This window comes from Lissotriton vulgaris, chromosome 10 (assembly GCF_964263255.1).
Source record: "Lissotriton vulgaris chromosome 10, aLisVul1.2, whole genome shotgun sequence".
NCBI classification, from domain to species: domain Eukaryota; kingdom Metazoa; phylum Chordata; class Amphibia; order Caudata; family Salamandridae; genus Lissotriton; species Lissotriton vulgaris.
Window position 1 is genome coordinate 73,842,028 of NC_141698.1, and position 16,663 is coordinate 73,858,690.

The window sequence follows — 16,663 nt, forward strand, 5'->3', positions numbered from 1 at the left end:
TAAGGAAATCCCACCTTTATTTTCACACATAATTCTGATAGCAATCATGTGAGTAATGAGGCAAGGCATGATGGGATTTTGAGTCCTTTTGAATAGAGATAGATAGATAGATAGATAGATAGATAGATAGATAGATAGATAGATAGATAGATAGATAGATAGATAGATAGATAGATAGATAGATAGATAGATAGACAGATAGATAGATAGATAGATATTTTTCTCTTGGTATCCAGCCTTTTTCCTGTGCCATCAAAAGGTTGTGTACTGAACATAGCAGGCGTTAGTACATGTGGTGTACACATTGCATGTCATAACTGGAGAATTGTAAAGCTTTTTCTGGTTTGTGTTTGCTGAACCATAACAAGAGTTTAACTGGTTTGTTCAGTATATATCTACGATTATTTTGATCTACTGCATTTCCAGCCATGCACCATTCAGCAGTCCTAGTTGGCCTCAGGCCCTGGACATCAGCCACACCTTACACCAAGCCCATTCTCGATGCACAGCCTCCAGCCCTGCAGTCACCAGGCTTGCATCCTACCAGGCCCTAACACAACCAGAGATTTGATTGTTTTACCTATGTTTAAATACAATCCATCATTTTCATCAAAATTGTGATTTGTGGATGCTCAACTTTTCTCAAGATAACAAATCTGATAAAATGGTGGCTGTTTCACAACATAAAATGGTTGAGGTGTGTTTTGCTTGTGAAAAACTATTTAATTTTTGAGATTCTTAGCCATTGTTTTACATTCCTTTAAGTTTCCCCTAGCCATGTCCCTAGAACCAGTCACCTTTGACCAAAATTGTGATTTTCAAAATGGAGAAAAAAAAGTTGTTGATCCCCATCATAAGCCAATCATGCATTTAGAATTTCAAATGCAATTGACAGAAATCACGTTTTTCTAAATTTGTGAATTTAAACAATGTACACAGGAGTGTTAACTCAACTGACACCTATTTACAACTCAAATGTCTGAAACACTACTGGATGGATTTACACCAACCAACCCAGTGCTGGCCGCGTTATTGCGCTTTAAAAAAAACTTTCAGCCTTGCTGCACAGCAGAGTGTTCCTGTCGGCATGGCTAAAATCATTGACAAAGTCAATACCTCACATAGGCAAGACCAATTGGCTCTGCCAAAGTTTGTTTCTGTCGCTGTGAGCAAAATTTCCTATGAGAGATAAAATGGAAAAGCACTTCATTTTTTACTTTATCCCATTGCATAGAACAGCACAAAAATTGGCATGCCAGTCCTTAGGTACGCCTACTCAGCATGTGGCAGATTATGTGCAGGTCCATCAATGCAGAGCAGAGTTGTAAGGAAATCAAAAAATGCCCTTTCAATGGAAAGTGTTGCTGAAAAGTAACTGCACACTTAAATTTAATATCTTACCCTAGCCTTTAAGTATATTACGTTAATTTAGAATTAAATTAAAAATCTTATGCTAGCCGTTACATAGTTTAATAATTTGTCTTTATTTTTGCTTAAAAACGAAATCCTAACTTTTACAATTAATATATTTATTTTTTTCTAATACTTTAGTTTATAAAACTATTTACTATTTAAATTAATTATTTTAATTAGTATCTACCCTCTTTCAGCCATTGGCTGGAGCCTCTCGTAATCAATGAGGAGTATTTCTCGTTGTGCTTTGTTTATTCTTTGTTTGTTTTCCTTGCTTAACAAATTCTATTAATTTGGGAGAAAATAATTTCTTGTTAGGGACAAAATGTATGGTCTGTATAGCGGACCACAAATTACAAATCTAAGAGATTTAAAAAAAACAATTAAACATAATTTCACTTTATCTGTGTGTTTTCAGTGATGATCTCAGGTTTTCCCATTTAAATATTACAGTGTTGGAACTATGTGAACCATTGCTTCTTTTTAACTGAGTTTTTTTCAGTAACTTTTGGTGTTTATTTGTAAAAGGATCATTAGTGGTTGGAAGCTGGACCACCTTCCATGTGCCTGCCCATGACACAGGGCCTGCACTCAACCGCATGTGCGTCTAGCCCCAACATAAACAACATTTTGCCACACATAGCATCATTTACAATGCAATACAATACAATACAATAGGCATTTATAAAGCACACAGCTACCTCAACCAGAAGTGTCCCGGCACTGTGCAGACTACAGCAGTGAATCAGCCAACAAACAGAAACTACCCTTACACAAAGAGCCAGGTTTATAGGGTCTTCCTAAAATCATCATTTGGCGACAGATTGTGGTTTGAATGGGACCTCTGTATTGTGCTACTATCAAAAAACCTACTGAATGATTTTCACTAAATAAGCACAAAAAACGCATTCCGGGTGAAGTTTTTTTTGTAATGCCAAGTTTGGTAAGAATCTGTTGTGCGATTTACATCAAGGCTTGCACCACCATTTTGAGGGTGAATCTTTTACTTGGCAGCACAGCATTACCTCAAACTTGTAAACAAAGCGGGGGTGATGGAATGGCCCAACCTACAGGACGCATTAGTAAACGTCTGGTACGAAGCTTATTGCTGAAACCCACTGTACAATGGTGTAGCTTTCAGTGAAGAACTAACAATAGATCTGAAATTGTAGTGATTGCCTGGTAAGAATAAGTGATAGCTTCAGTTCAATATTTTTATTTTTGGGACATGGTCCTCCAGCTAAGTATATATGAAGCGGTGAATACAGATCCCAATGTGTGCATACATTCCTATTATGCATATATTGTTTAAAGACTCCAGCGCAAGCAGTTTTCCAGAGTTACAAAGGCCAGGGTGCTGCAGAGCTTCTGGCCATGTAGTTGAGTGGACAATTTCCTAGGGTCAGGGTTTGGGAGCTGGAGTAAGGCCATGGGTGCAGAGACCTATGGTAAAGGCCGTGGGGTGCTGAAGTGCTTCATTTGTATTGACAGAAAGCACACTTCTTGTGCTGAATGCCCTTGTGTGGGCAGTACTTTGTACTGCATTAAACTGCATATAAGGAGCGATATTCAACATATGCACCCTTTGACAATTTAAGGCATGAGCAAAGAGGGCAACGCTGCTGAAATGGGGAAACCAGGGGCAAACCGGCAGGTACTCAACTGGAGAGGGAGGAACCCTCCCAACAGGTGACCTCAGACATGGAGGGACCTGCCCCCACCCTACCCCTCCATACAACTACAACTGGATAAAATCCTTGCAGCAATTGCTGACACTAAAATTACTCTTCAGCAAGACATTAGTGCTGTCTCAGTGGGCTTGGGTCTACTAAGAATGGATCATCACAATTTTGCAGATAGGGTGAAAGATGTTGAGAATGTAGTGAGTGAGTTGCAACCAGAACAACTTGCTCTGGGCCAACATGTGATGTCCCTGGGCAATTGTATATGCATCCTTGAACACGTTGCGGAAGATGTAGAGGGCTGCAACCGCAGGAATAATGTACGACTTGTGGGACACCATGAAGGTACGAAAGTTGGAGACATGGTCTCCTACCTCGAGCACTGGTTGCAAACAGAGATTTCACCAAAACTACTGTCCCCCTTCTTTGCCCTGGAGTGAGCTAGTAGAGTTCCTTCCCATCCATCCGTGCCGGGCTCCATTTTAGAGACAGAGACATGAGTCTGCAGAGGGCAAGAGCGTATGTCTCCTTCATCGTTGGCAATGTGAAGGTATCAACATTCCCGGATTTCACCGCCACTGTACAGGCCAAAAGGGTCTTCGTTCCTAAAAGTGAAGAAGGCACTTCTAGGCGAAGGTCTGCAATACTCGTTACTATTCCCTGCTAAATTGAAAATCATGCTGGGTGGCTCCCTGCACTTCTCTGACTAACCGAAAGCCACATTGAAATGGTTGGACATCTATAGGGCAGGAGCGGTGCCGCTGGTCCTTTGGCCTCCTGGGAGTGGGACTAGTCATAGAGCAGGAAGTGCTCCTGAGGCAGTGCTCGTGGAGATGCACTGAGAAAGCCACCCAGAGTGCAAACAGAGAGGGATCGATATGCAGAACTGCAGGCAGCCGCGGGGATCACGGTGCCTTGTGTGTCTGATCTGGAGAAGGGCTCTCCATCAGAACCTCATTCTGCAGAGTCAGACTCTGAAGATTCAGTGGAGAACGAGGGAGGCATCCGGAAGGTAACCCCGCAGGCCATGAAGGAACTGATCTCAAATGCTGTGACTCTGCAGCATTTGCTGCTACACTCTAGTAGCCTCCTGAACCTGGTGTACTCACCACTTTGACACTTTTTGCACTCGCTGTTTATCTGCCCATATTGAATATCACAGTGGACCCCACATGGAACACCTTTGTGATTGAATCGGATCTCCTCGACTCGGGGGGCAGCAGAAGGCCTTATCTATGCTGTGGTATGTCCCTAGGGAGCACGTTTGTACTGGGCTGTAGTGGACTTGGGAGTGACGTACTACTTTGGTCCACCCCTCACCACTTGGCCCCATACCAGGAATTTAGAGAAGTCAAGACTATGACTACACTTCTTCACTATTTGTTTGGGCGGCCAGACATTGCTGGGCTGCTCTTGGGTTGGGGAGTTTGAAATTGGAGAGTTTGTTTTCTGTCTTAGTGATTTTGGTGCTTTTTCTGGTGGAGGTTGTGGATGCAGGGTTGGCCGTGGGCTAACCACATGGAACACATGCTTTGTTTAACTAGATGGCTACTGCACATCAGGGTCTCACGATTATGGCATGGAACATCCGAGCGATTGGGTCCGCATCCAAATGACACAACATTAATAGGTACCTTAGATGTGGGGGTACACATTGCCATGTTACAGGAGACACATCTCATGGGTACAGACCTGGAGAGACTGCGGCGCCGGTGGCAAGAACAACTGTATGCTACCTCTTACTCTGTATCTACGAGGGAGCATTAGTGTGGATTTGAGCGGGGACTCCCTTTGAGCTGGAAAACTCCTCCAGAGATAACAAAGGGAGATATGTTTTGGTCTAGGGCAGACTAAAGGGCAGGAAATTCATTCTGGGAAGTTTCTATGCACTAAACCATTCTGGGAAGTTTCTATGCACTAAACCAAGATCAGGTAGCTTTCTTCCAGTCCCTGTCGGCTCCAATGGGTCAGCTGGTGGTAGATGATGCACTTCTGGGGGGAGACTTAAATTGTGTCACAGTTGTCCTACTGAATCGTTCCCCCTCCTCCCCAGGAGGTTAGCTGTGGGCCTACAAGACTGGTTATAACTGGGGATTAGCTGACATCTGGCGCTCTCAGCATGGGGTGGAGAGAGATTATTCATATTACTCCCATATCTATACATTGCACACACACCTGGACGGATTTGTCTGTTCTGACAGACCGAGCCAATAGGCACCGTACACGGAATACCTTAGCTGCATCTTGTCCAACCATAGTCCGTTGCTCATGGGGTTTCGAACACTCAATGATTGAACAATAATCCCAATGTGGCGCCTAACCGAACAGCCCTGAAAGATGCTTGTTATAGGGAGTCCCTACTAACAGCCACGAGTCGGACAGTAGAGATAAGAAAGGAACTGCATGGGGAATTACGCGCACTAGACACCACCCTCCACACACTAGATAATGCTCTGGGCAGATTCCACGACACACCACAGACTACTGGAGGTGAAGCAATGCTATAACACTGCGCTGGAGCATCTCTGCTGACACGATTACAGAAATTACGTTTCTCTAGCCTACAATGAGGAAGGAAAGTCGGGGAGACTACTGGCGTGGCTCATTTGGCCCAAGATTAGGGGCTCACCAATCACTCAGCTCCAGACAGCGGTCAGTATGTGGTTATTCCCCAGGGGCCATAAACAACACGTTTCGAGACTCTGTATAACTGTCCCAAGCCACTGCCAATAGACTCACAGGCAGGTTTCCTAGCCTGGCTGCTACCTCAGCCCATACCCTGTGAAGCCCGGGAGGACCTGGGGGGCCAGTCACAGTCTAAGAAATAAAATCTGCCATTAAGGAAATGGCTACAGGAAATACCGCGGGCCCAGATGGTTGCCAAGCTGAGTCTACGACAAAATACTCTGGTGGTACCACTCTCTAAGGCCAAGATTGTGGGTTTGCCTACATCCATGATCCAGCTCCTGTCCATGTTCAACATGGATTTTAAGATTCTCAGTAAAGTCCTGGCCTCCCGACTGCTCCCACTCATGCCGGAAATAGTCCACACAGATCAAAATGGCTATATCTTGACCCGCATCACTTCCCTTATCATTGGGGACACTATCATATACTAACAATCCTGTAGTGCAGTTCTTATCAAGGGCCAATGCTAATGTTGGTGGACCTTGAAAAAACCTTGTACATGGTTCAGTGAGATTTTCTCAGTGCAGTCATGCGCAAGATGGGGCTGGGACTGGGATGGATTTAAATGGGTCACCTTACTGTACGCCAACCCGACTGTGAGAGTCAGTATTAGCTCCACTATTTCCCACCAATATGGTATCTATAGGGACATGAAGCAGGGATGTCCGTTATCACCGCTCCTTCTTGCTCTGGCCATCGAACCATTGGTGGAGCTGTCCTGCTGGGAGAGCCAAGGTAGTGGCATATTTGTGGATGGCCATGAACACAAAATTTAGCTTTATGCGGAAGACCTCCTTCTTTACCTGACCGATGGCACAACGGGCACCATAGATGCGATTGGGCATCTGGGAGATTTTGAGACTCCCTCTGGCCTTCGAATCAATAAGGTAAATACCTGCCTGTTTCCAATAACACTTGGAACCTGACAGCCATTGAACTTTCATCCTGGTCTAATTTGGTCCTCCTAGACTTTTAAATACCTGGGCATACAAGTGTATGACACCCTGGAAGATTTGTGGAAGGGCAACCTCGGAGGGCCACTCTGCTCTCTCAGGTCATGTGTTACTTTCTGACAGCCATTCTGGCTCCAAGATGGTGAAGCTTCCTTGCTTACTGTATTTCTTTGCGAATTTCCCTACTAGAGTGCGGGTGGCCTGGATTCGACAAATATATACTCTGCAAACTGATCTGCAATGGGGGCTGACAGAGAGAATCCCTTGAAGTTCTATGGCTTCCTCCAAATGAAGGCGGGCTAGAGGCCCCCCGACTTTGAATGATATTTTCTGGGTGGCCAGATGACTTGCTGAGGCGCCACGAGACAGACTTGACTTGTTGGGGCTAGAGCCCCACCAGGGACTGTTACTGGCAAGACTGCTTCAACCGGTGGTGGTTATTCCACAGCCTAGTACCCTATTGATTCCAACCCGGGCATGCTGGTGATGCTGTATGGTGAAGATCAGGGGGTACCCCGTTACATCCTGCTCTGCTGCTAGTGGGATTACAGTATGGAGACCCCATCTCCCTACAGTGCCGCATCTATTGACCTAGACAAAGGGTGGGCTAGTGACAGTCGGGGTCTGCTTCCAATTGGGCACTCTGGCCCTGTTGGGTGATCTAGTGGCTCAGCAAGACTTTTCACAGGCCACTTGCTGACATATGAGGCACTGGTGAGAACATTTGAGGACTTGTGAGACAGGAACTGAGAGGAACCGGCAACACACGCAATACTCCAACTATTGCTATCTATGGGGGCAGCACAAATCCTGGTCACTTGATTCTACAGAGCACTCAACACAATTGTATCAAAACCCCTAGTGAAGCTCAAGGCCCAGAGGGAAGGAGTGTTGGGTAGCGAAATCCCAGACTGGGAATGTCAGAAGAAATTGAAATACCCCAGACGGTATCCCACAACACGCGGCAGAAGTATATCCAATTTAATTACGTCCACATGGCCTACTTGACACTTCACAGACTCCAGATCATACATGGGAGAGAACCACAGGAAAGCCTCAGGTATTAACAACTAGAGGCAGATTTCTGTTACATGACCTGAGGTTGCCCCACTCTCCAACAGTATTGGAAGGCAGTACTCCTCAGACTACACACTGCACTCAGTTGCACACTCCCCTGCATGATTGAGACTTGCCTCTGGAAAAGGTTCCCCAGGCCCAAATTCCAGCTAGTTGGGTCCAGGTTTCTAGACCTGGTCTTATGTTGGCCAAAAGATTAATTGCAACGGCGTATCAATCTACAACAGGACCTGTGATCAAGACATGGTGGGAGATGTCTCAGGCTTGGTCAGGGCAGAGGCGAGGGCATTACAGAGGGAGGATACCTGAGTGGTGAGACAACGTCCCATAGTCGAGCTGTGGATGGAAATACTGGAGAGTTGGGAACAGCCTGAGGGCGAGACAGATTCTGATCTGGATGGGCAGGCCGAACGGATAGCCGTGGTCTGGACAGGGACCCAAGAGGCAGAGATGTAACCGTAGACAATTGCAGGGAGCCGGGCCCTTTCCCACCCACCGCGAGTATCGACCCGTCCATCTGCTGCAACCTCCTTCCCTGCTAGAGTGTCTTCTGCCCCCCTTCAAGGGGGAAGGGGCCCCACCCCCTGGATATATCAACTGTGTCTTTACCTGACCCTGAGTCGTTTTATCAGCCTGCTGACACCTGCACTGCGGCACCTCCCGTCCCATTCTTTCTTACTTGGGGCCACCACATACCCGGAGACAGTTAGGTAGAGTTCCCCGTTTACCCCTTCCCTCCATCTTTAACTGCGGCCCTAACGGCCTCACAGGTGGAACCCACATTGCATCACTACAGAGACTCTGCCTTGGTTGGTATGGTGATCACGGATCTGGGAGAGACAAGACAGGAACGTTATATCTTCCCTTGCTGGAAGGTATATATCCCGCCTCTGTGAGGCCACTCCCGAGAATACCTGTTTATCAACTGCCCAACTGTTGAATTCTACTTTGCAACCAGTACATGATCCTTGCAAAAACCAAAGACCTCCCGGAGGTAAGTGTTGTAATGAAAGTCTGGTAGCCGAGGTGTAGTATATAGAGATGATTTATTTGTCTTAGTTGCATATAGGTATATTCGTAGCTTGGTCTTGGATATGCCATGAGGAGAGCCCTTCGAATAGCCCCACCAGGAGTTACCTCCCGGCTGCTCAGCCCATACTCCAACTGACACTCCTGACCTCACAGACACCCAATTATTCCATTGCATCACCACCATTCCAACATTCCACCCAGCACATTCACATTGGCTGACCAGCAAGGGCCAATCACCAGGGAAGATGCATAGATAAGTACTCGAGATATAACACATCCTCCCCCTTTATAAAAACACATGAAAACATACAAATGCAAGATGGAATAAAGCATTTACATGAGGGCACATGCATAGTGAAAATACACCCATTATTGTAAATAGGTTTTAAAATAGTAGTACTAATGTTACGAATGTGCGATTTTACATGTGTTCCGCTTTTATGAGTTTTTTACCTCGAATAAAGCTTACTTGACTGACTGAAAATACACCTGATGGAACAGTAAGATGCTGTAATCCTGTATCCATGTTCTTGTTAAAAATGGTAATAGACATATGTTTGAAAAACAAACACTGTCCCCACGCACATGAGCAAGCACCCAGCCTGGTGGCAGGGAAGTGTCCTGTAACCCAGGTGCTGTGGGAGGGTTCTCTTGCCAGGGCATCACGTGGAAAGGATCACTGCTGACAAAGAGACGAGGCAAGATTTAAACGAGACACCCAGGAGACAAAGCCTTCTTTCACCGCTCTCGGATTTACACGTGGAGGCTGCACTTGGGAAAACAGGAAAAACCTACCTGGATGGTTCCATATCCTGAGGGCAGTCAGCCTGCTGGCAAAGAGGGCTGAATTAATTTGAAAGCATTCTCAGAGAGGCCTCATAACTAGCAGATGTGGAAAAACATGCACATTCATCAACCTAGCTACCTGTGTACGATTCACATTAGCATAGTGGAAACACCCTACTCTGTGGCCTCCCAGACTCCACACTGCCCCCCCTGAAGGGTATCCTACATGCTGCAACACGTCTCATCCAGGAGGGAAGGCACACTCCACTCTCTAAGGTGTTAGTACGCGGCACCGCTCCAAGAGCCTTATGGGGTCTATCTCTCTCTTTAGCCCCTTAGACCCAGGGTCAGCCTGGCAGATAGGGCAATCATGCAATGCCTGATGGGCTGGTCTCGAAGATCAATGTGTGGGCTGTATGTTTTTAGCAGTTTGTGGGCCGGATTTATGGCCAGGTGGGACAGTTTTTACTGCTGATTTCTCTGACATTACCCATGATTTGGCTATTTGGTCCACTTTTGTTTTGGTGCCCGGGCCTATTTTCTGTCTCAGTCCGACCCTGGTTAGACCCCATAGTTTTTAACATCCCTCCAAAACCAAGGGGCAGATTTACAAGCCCCTTGCAACACTTTTGCGCTGTGGCTGAGTCACTTTGTGACGCAACAGTGGCGTAAAAAATGCGTCAAATTTACAACATGACGCATCTAGGTAGATGTCTCAAGTTGTAAAGTCCTGCGAGACATTATACCTGCGTCATGTATAATGTATGCAGGGTAGGCGTTCCCATGCAGGAAAGCCCCATAAAAGTGACGCAGCGAAATCTACAAGATTTCACTGCGTGACTTTTAGGACGCCACTGCGTCAAAATCTATACGCCTGCTTGAAGCAGGCTTAAGGAGTGACGCAGTATAGGCCTTCCCCAAGCATTGCTGGAGTTGCGTCGTGCTTGCGACACGACTCCAGCAATGCATGACTTTTGGGCTGACAGATGCGTCTGGATTTCTGTGGTAGTGCAAGGGTCTCGCAAGGAGGCTCTGGGAAACTGACCCATCTCTACAGATGCATCAGTTTCTTGTAAATCTGCCCCCAAGTGTTCCTTAAATGCACCTGAGAGGCTGGACTTCATCACGCTATTTGCGTGACAAACTTCAGCACTCTCTTCCACTTAAAAATCACAGCGCTCTCAGCTGCTCAGTACTGCCAAAAGGGGTATTCACATCACCCCCTTGCCTTCCCTGTGCTCACAATTTACCTCCATTGAAAGTGTGTTTGGGTCAGCCTCTTGAGTCGGCTATAAAAATCTTCTACTAGCTTCCTTACCTTTACAGAAATACTGGTGAGCCATGGCAACAATAATAAACCTGCAAACCCCGAGATTCGGGGGGCGTGGCCCTGTTCGTTAATGATCATTATCTGCCTGGTCATCAAACCCATTGCCATTAAAGGCAGTCATTTCAATCCTGGCGTAACTATTGCAAACATCCTGTTTCCTTCTACAAATCTTGCACATATCAAGGTATGAGTCCACCTGGCGCAGGTTGTTGTGACCAAAACCTTGGACATCTCAACGCTCCAGGAAAACAAAGCACCGGGCCAAAAACAAAGTAGGTCAACGCCCTTGAGGACCAGTCTCCTCCCACTGTCAGAGCCGCCTCCTCCATCCGTGAGATCTGCAAGAAACTGAAGACTTTCACCTAGACCACAGACTCGGCCAGCCCAATCATCTCCTTACCTAGTGCCTGATACGCTCCGGAGTGAGACGTGCGCTCTACTGATAGGTATAGCATGACACTATGGGCAAAATGATAGGGCTGATGGAGAAGCAAGAAGTAAAAACATTTGTTCATTGTTTTCCACCGGATATCACACACACTCTTAAATGTAAATTCATCAATCTTCTCAGATACAGCAAATGAATTCTCTGCCATAAGAGCTATGCCTAGGTGAAAGAATATGGGGGTGGGACGGTGCAACTGAGAGGCAGTGGTGTTCAAAAGAGTTGAGAGCAGAGCTTTTCATGGCTTAAGAAGGCATTGCGAGACCTTCTGGATCCTACAACCCTGAGATTGTCACTTTGTGCCCTTCTGGCATGCATGACTGTAGAATATCAAAAAAGAACTGGGTCAAGCGTGCACCATCCTAAGTAACAACAGTTAGACTAAAGGATCTAATAATCACCATAAAGCCTTATATTCTCTAGCAGTAAATATTACAAGACAGAAAAAATCAGTCGATGTCCTTCAGATTTGAGAATCTTCATTTCATTTTATTCTTCAATTCATCAGAATGAACACAGCCAACACGTGTTTCGTAAGTACTAAATAAGTACCATAACTTTCTCAAGGCTGACAACAGGTATTGTCTGTTGTGAAGACAAGCTCAAAAATTAGATGTAAGAATCGTCTTATTCCAAAGTAACTATAGACGTATAGTCATAAACTTTCACAAAATTAGGTCCATTGTTGCACCGTAAGTAGTGGCGTCTTATAATTTATATCTGTAACCTAATCGTCCACACGGTCCAGACGATTTCTATTTGCATATAAAGGAGTGTCCACTAATATATAAGTGGCGAAATAAGTAAATCGATCAAGTTGAGTCGTTGGAGCTCCACAAAGGTTCCGGGTAAATGTATCATCAATACCAGGAAGCTCTCGTCGAAGAAAAGGCATCCGACAGGCTGCGCAAATACGAGCGATGTACATGAGAGTAGAACGAGAAAGCTCTTGCATCTGGCGAACAGTATCTCCAGGCATCCGTCAAGCCCAGGTCTGTAATTTGCGCACAAAGTGCTGATGACATAGCCCCCATCCCGCACACCGCGGCCGAGCAGCTGCTCGTGCCATTCTGGCGGGCTGCCCGGCTGAATCGGCTGCCTCTCTGAACTTGTGTCCATGTGTCCATCACGGCCCTGCATGGGGTACTAAGGCCACCTGCATCTGTCCAGCTGCTGTTAGACCCTCGCGGCCCTGTCCACGGTGCTGAGGCTGCCTGCGGCTGTTCTGTGCCGCAGAGCGTGCAGGTGCAGTCTGTGTCCTGACCTCGGCTGAATTCTGCCTGCTATCTGGTAGCATGTGAGTCACCCTGCTCATTGTGACTTCATTTTGCAGAGGGCCCCCTGCAGTCACAAGAGAGTCTCCTCTGCATGCTGCCTGCACCACAATGAATTTCCTGCTATCTGTTGCCTGGTGGGAGCCTGGTGGCTCCTGGTGTTTATGATTGGGGCACAGATCATCGCCCAAAGTCTGTCCTCCCCACCTGGTAGGCAGGGCTGGTGCAATTTTTTGTCAAAATACGGCTTGTTAGTGACCTTGGCACCATCTTCTAACCTGCATGTCAGCCACCTGTTTGACCTTTGAGGACTTTGGTAGTTGCACATGAGCCTTTTGCCGTGGAGGGCCCCCTATCTGTGCAGGAACCATGGCGGAAGGACTGGGTGGAGAGGCAGAAAAATTATTTTGCTGCAGTGGCATTAGAAAATGACCGACGCTGCCCCATGCTCCTACATTCAGGAGGCGCCACCATCCACAAGCCGGGAAGGTCTGTGGTGGAGGCTGGCCCACCTTTCACATACAATACCCTGCACTCATTATCCTAATTATGAGTGGTTCCTCCTACACCAAGCAAGGCAACTTCCTGAAGAATCAGTGGACGGTTTCTGTGCCGACAGAAATAACCTGCATGCTGCCCAATGCTGATGATGACATTCAGGCCCAGTTCATACAGGGTTTTGCCTCTGTCAAGCTGAGGGAGAACATCCTACAGGTCCCAGGGATGTCCATGTCTGACATGCTTACGATGAGACGATGAGGCAGTCGAAGGAACTTTCGAAGGTGAGTGCAGCGCTCATGGAAGCGGCTCTACAATGACAGGTAAAGATGGAGCCTGTCAACACATGGCAGCGGAAAAGAAAAAGATCTGGCTCAAACCTGCGGCCAGCGTCAAGGTGTGTTACACACGCGGAGAACCCTAGCCTCATCAGGGGTCATGCCCCGTCCAACAGAAGAGGTGCTGCGTGCAACAAATTAAATCATTTTGTCAAAGTATGCCATTCATCTGCATCACAAAATACACAAAAACCCAAGTCAATCAACATTACGCAGACACCAATTGCCCGGGATGATGAAGAGGACATGGACAATGATGATGTGGAAGGGGCAGTACACGTCATACATGCCATGCAGCCATGAGAGTTCCCTCGACGGCGCATCCTGAAGTGCAACATCTTTCTCTTGGACCTCCAGATCCCGGCTCTGATTGACAACGGAGCTTCAATAAACATTTTGGCGCAGTCAGTGTTACAAACCTTCCTGATATGGCTGGTCCTGCTCCCTACCGCCACCCAGGTATATGCTTTTTTGTCCTCAACACCACTCCCATTGGCAGGTTGTTCACACCAGAGATCTTGCATGAGTCCCGGTCAGCATGTGCCAAAGTGCATGTTACCAAAAGTGGCTTTGGAATGCTGTTGAGTTGCTGGACGGCAGAACGACTTCATCTAGTCTCCGTCACTTTCAGTGTGCACCTAGGAATGTGGACGGTTTGTTGGTCGAGTTCTCACAGCTATTTAATGGCATTGGATATCTTAAGAACCATCTCATACACCTCCGCATCAACACATCGGTCCAACAGGTTGCACTGAGACATCGCTGATTGGCCTTCCATCTGCACTCAAAGGTGGAGGATGAACACTGGAGCAGGTGGACATCATTGAGCAGGTAGATAGCCGAATGCCCTGTGTGCCGCAAATTGTGGTAGCTCGCAAGCCTAAGCAGCCTGCTGAAGTTAGGATTTGTGTTGATATGCATTTAGCTAACATGGCCATCCAGCATGAACGTCACCTGACGCCCACCTTAGATGATATTGTTGCTGAAGTGAGTGGATCGAGATGTTTTTCTAAGATGGACCTCTGAGCAGCTGCTGTTGGCTCCAAAGTCGAGAGCCATTACTAAATTTTCCACCCATGTGGATTGAAGAAGATACAAACGCCTCAGTTTCAGAGTGTCAAGTGCAGCGGATGTCTTTCAAGACACAATCAGGGGAGTGTTGGCTGGACTGGAGGGGGTTATCAATGTCGGTAATTACATACTAGTACACACCCCAACTACTGAGGAACATCTTGACAGGCAGAAGGCATAATTCAAACGATTACAGGACATTGGTCTCACCCAAAACCATGATAAATGTGCCATTCTTCAGAAGGAAATCACTTTCTTTGGCTACCGATTCTCTGACAATGGGGTCATGCCTAATCCTGCAAAAGTTCTAGACATTCAATCAGTTCCAGCGCCCACCAGCGTTACAGGCATCCACAGTTTCTTGAGGATGGTTACATACTGTGGGCGACTTATTCAAAATATGACCACATTCACAGCCCAACTTGAAGAACTAACTAAAACAAATGCAGTTTGGAGGTGGGGGCCCGCCCAAGAGAAGGTTTTTCCATTGACAAAATAATATCTGTCTTCACATACTACCTTGGGTTATTTGATCCTTGCCAGGAATCAGAACTTTCAGTGGATGCCAGCCCCACTGGCCTTGGGGCTATTCTCTCTCAAAAACAAGATGATTGTGAATGGACCCCTGTGGCGTATATGCCAATCATCTCTGACAGACACCAAGCAGCAATCTACTCATCTTGAAAAAGAGCCCATTGCAGTCCATTGGGCATGTCAACATTTTCACTTATACCTTTATGGCCAACCGTTAACAGTTCACGTGGATCACAAACCACTAATATCTCGGTTCACTTGATCATCTTCAAAACCACCTCCCAGGATTGAGAAGTGGATCCTGCAGTTACAGGAATACCACTTCTCAGTGGTGTACTGACCCGTATCTCAAAATCCTGCTGACTATTTATCCTGGAATGCAAGTACTGCAATGTTCGGTGATGTATCAGATGCTGAGGATGTGCGGTTAGTGGTAGAACGGTCACAGTCATTGCCTATCTCCCTGGATGACATCATAGCAGTGACCCAGTCAGATGACTGTCTTCAGCTTGCAATCTCAGCCGTGGCCTTTGGAAACTGGCACACACTCACTCACAATGCATCTCACTGCGCAGATGAAGCTCGAATGAAATTGTCGTCATTACACAATGTCAGACACAAACTTGCTGCCTCTCCTAAAGGGTGTCTACATAGAGGTCCTCGGTTGGTAATTCCAGTGTCATTGCCAAAAAGCAGGTGGTGGATTTTGCCCACTCTACCACCAAGGAGCAGTAAAAACGAAATTCAGGCTCAGGTCCAAAGTATGGTTCCCTGGTTTGGATGACCTGGTAGAACGCACCGTGAGGAAATTTTCCATGTGTCAAGCTGCTGGTCCCTCCAAGCCTCCTGCACCCCTCATTACAGAATTAATTTTCCCTTGCTCCCTGGAATAGAGTGAGTGCTGATGTTGGAAGCGCACCTGATGGTCACCACCTATTTTTTAGTGATAGACGATTTTTCAAAATACCCTGAAGTGGAGATTCCAAAATCCATAACAGCGGCCCAGACCATACCCTCGACTGGAGAAAATTATGACCACTCATGGTCTGTTGAATGAACTAAGGAGAGAAAATGATCCTCCCTTTTCTAGTTAGGAGTTTACTGAGTATATGGCCTTCAGAGAGGTTCATCATCGGAAGATCACTTCCCTCTGACCACAAGCTAACAGTGAGGCAGAACGCTTCATGAAAACTTTAAGCAAAGTCCTGAGAATTGCATTAGCTGACGGTCAGAACATGGAGTGTGTTTTGTATGCCTTTCCCTGTAAGTACCGTCTCAGTCTGCATGCTACCACTGGAGTGTCCCCCCGCACCTGGTGCATGAACCGGATGGTGGGAGATACCATTCCCCACGTTGGAGAAACTTCTGTGATCAGAGACAAGGTTGCGGACTCATTGCATCGGTGCCATGCACAGAATGACAGCACGCCCAGGAGCAGACGGGCCAAACAACACAACAGGATTTCCAAATTGGTGATTTGGTGCTTGTCAAGAACAGACATCCAGGGAGCAAGTTTATGTTGCTGTTTGAGGTTGAGTCATG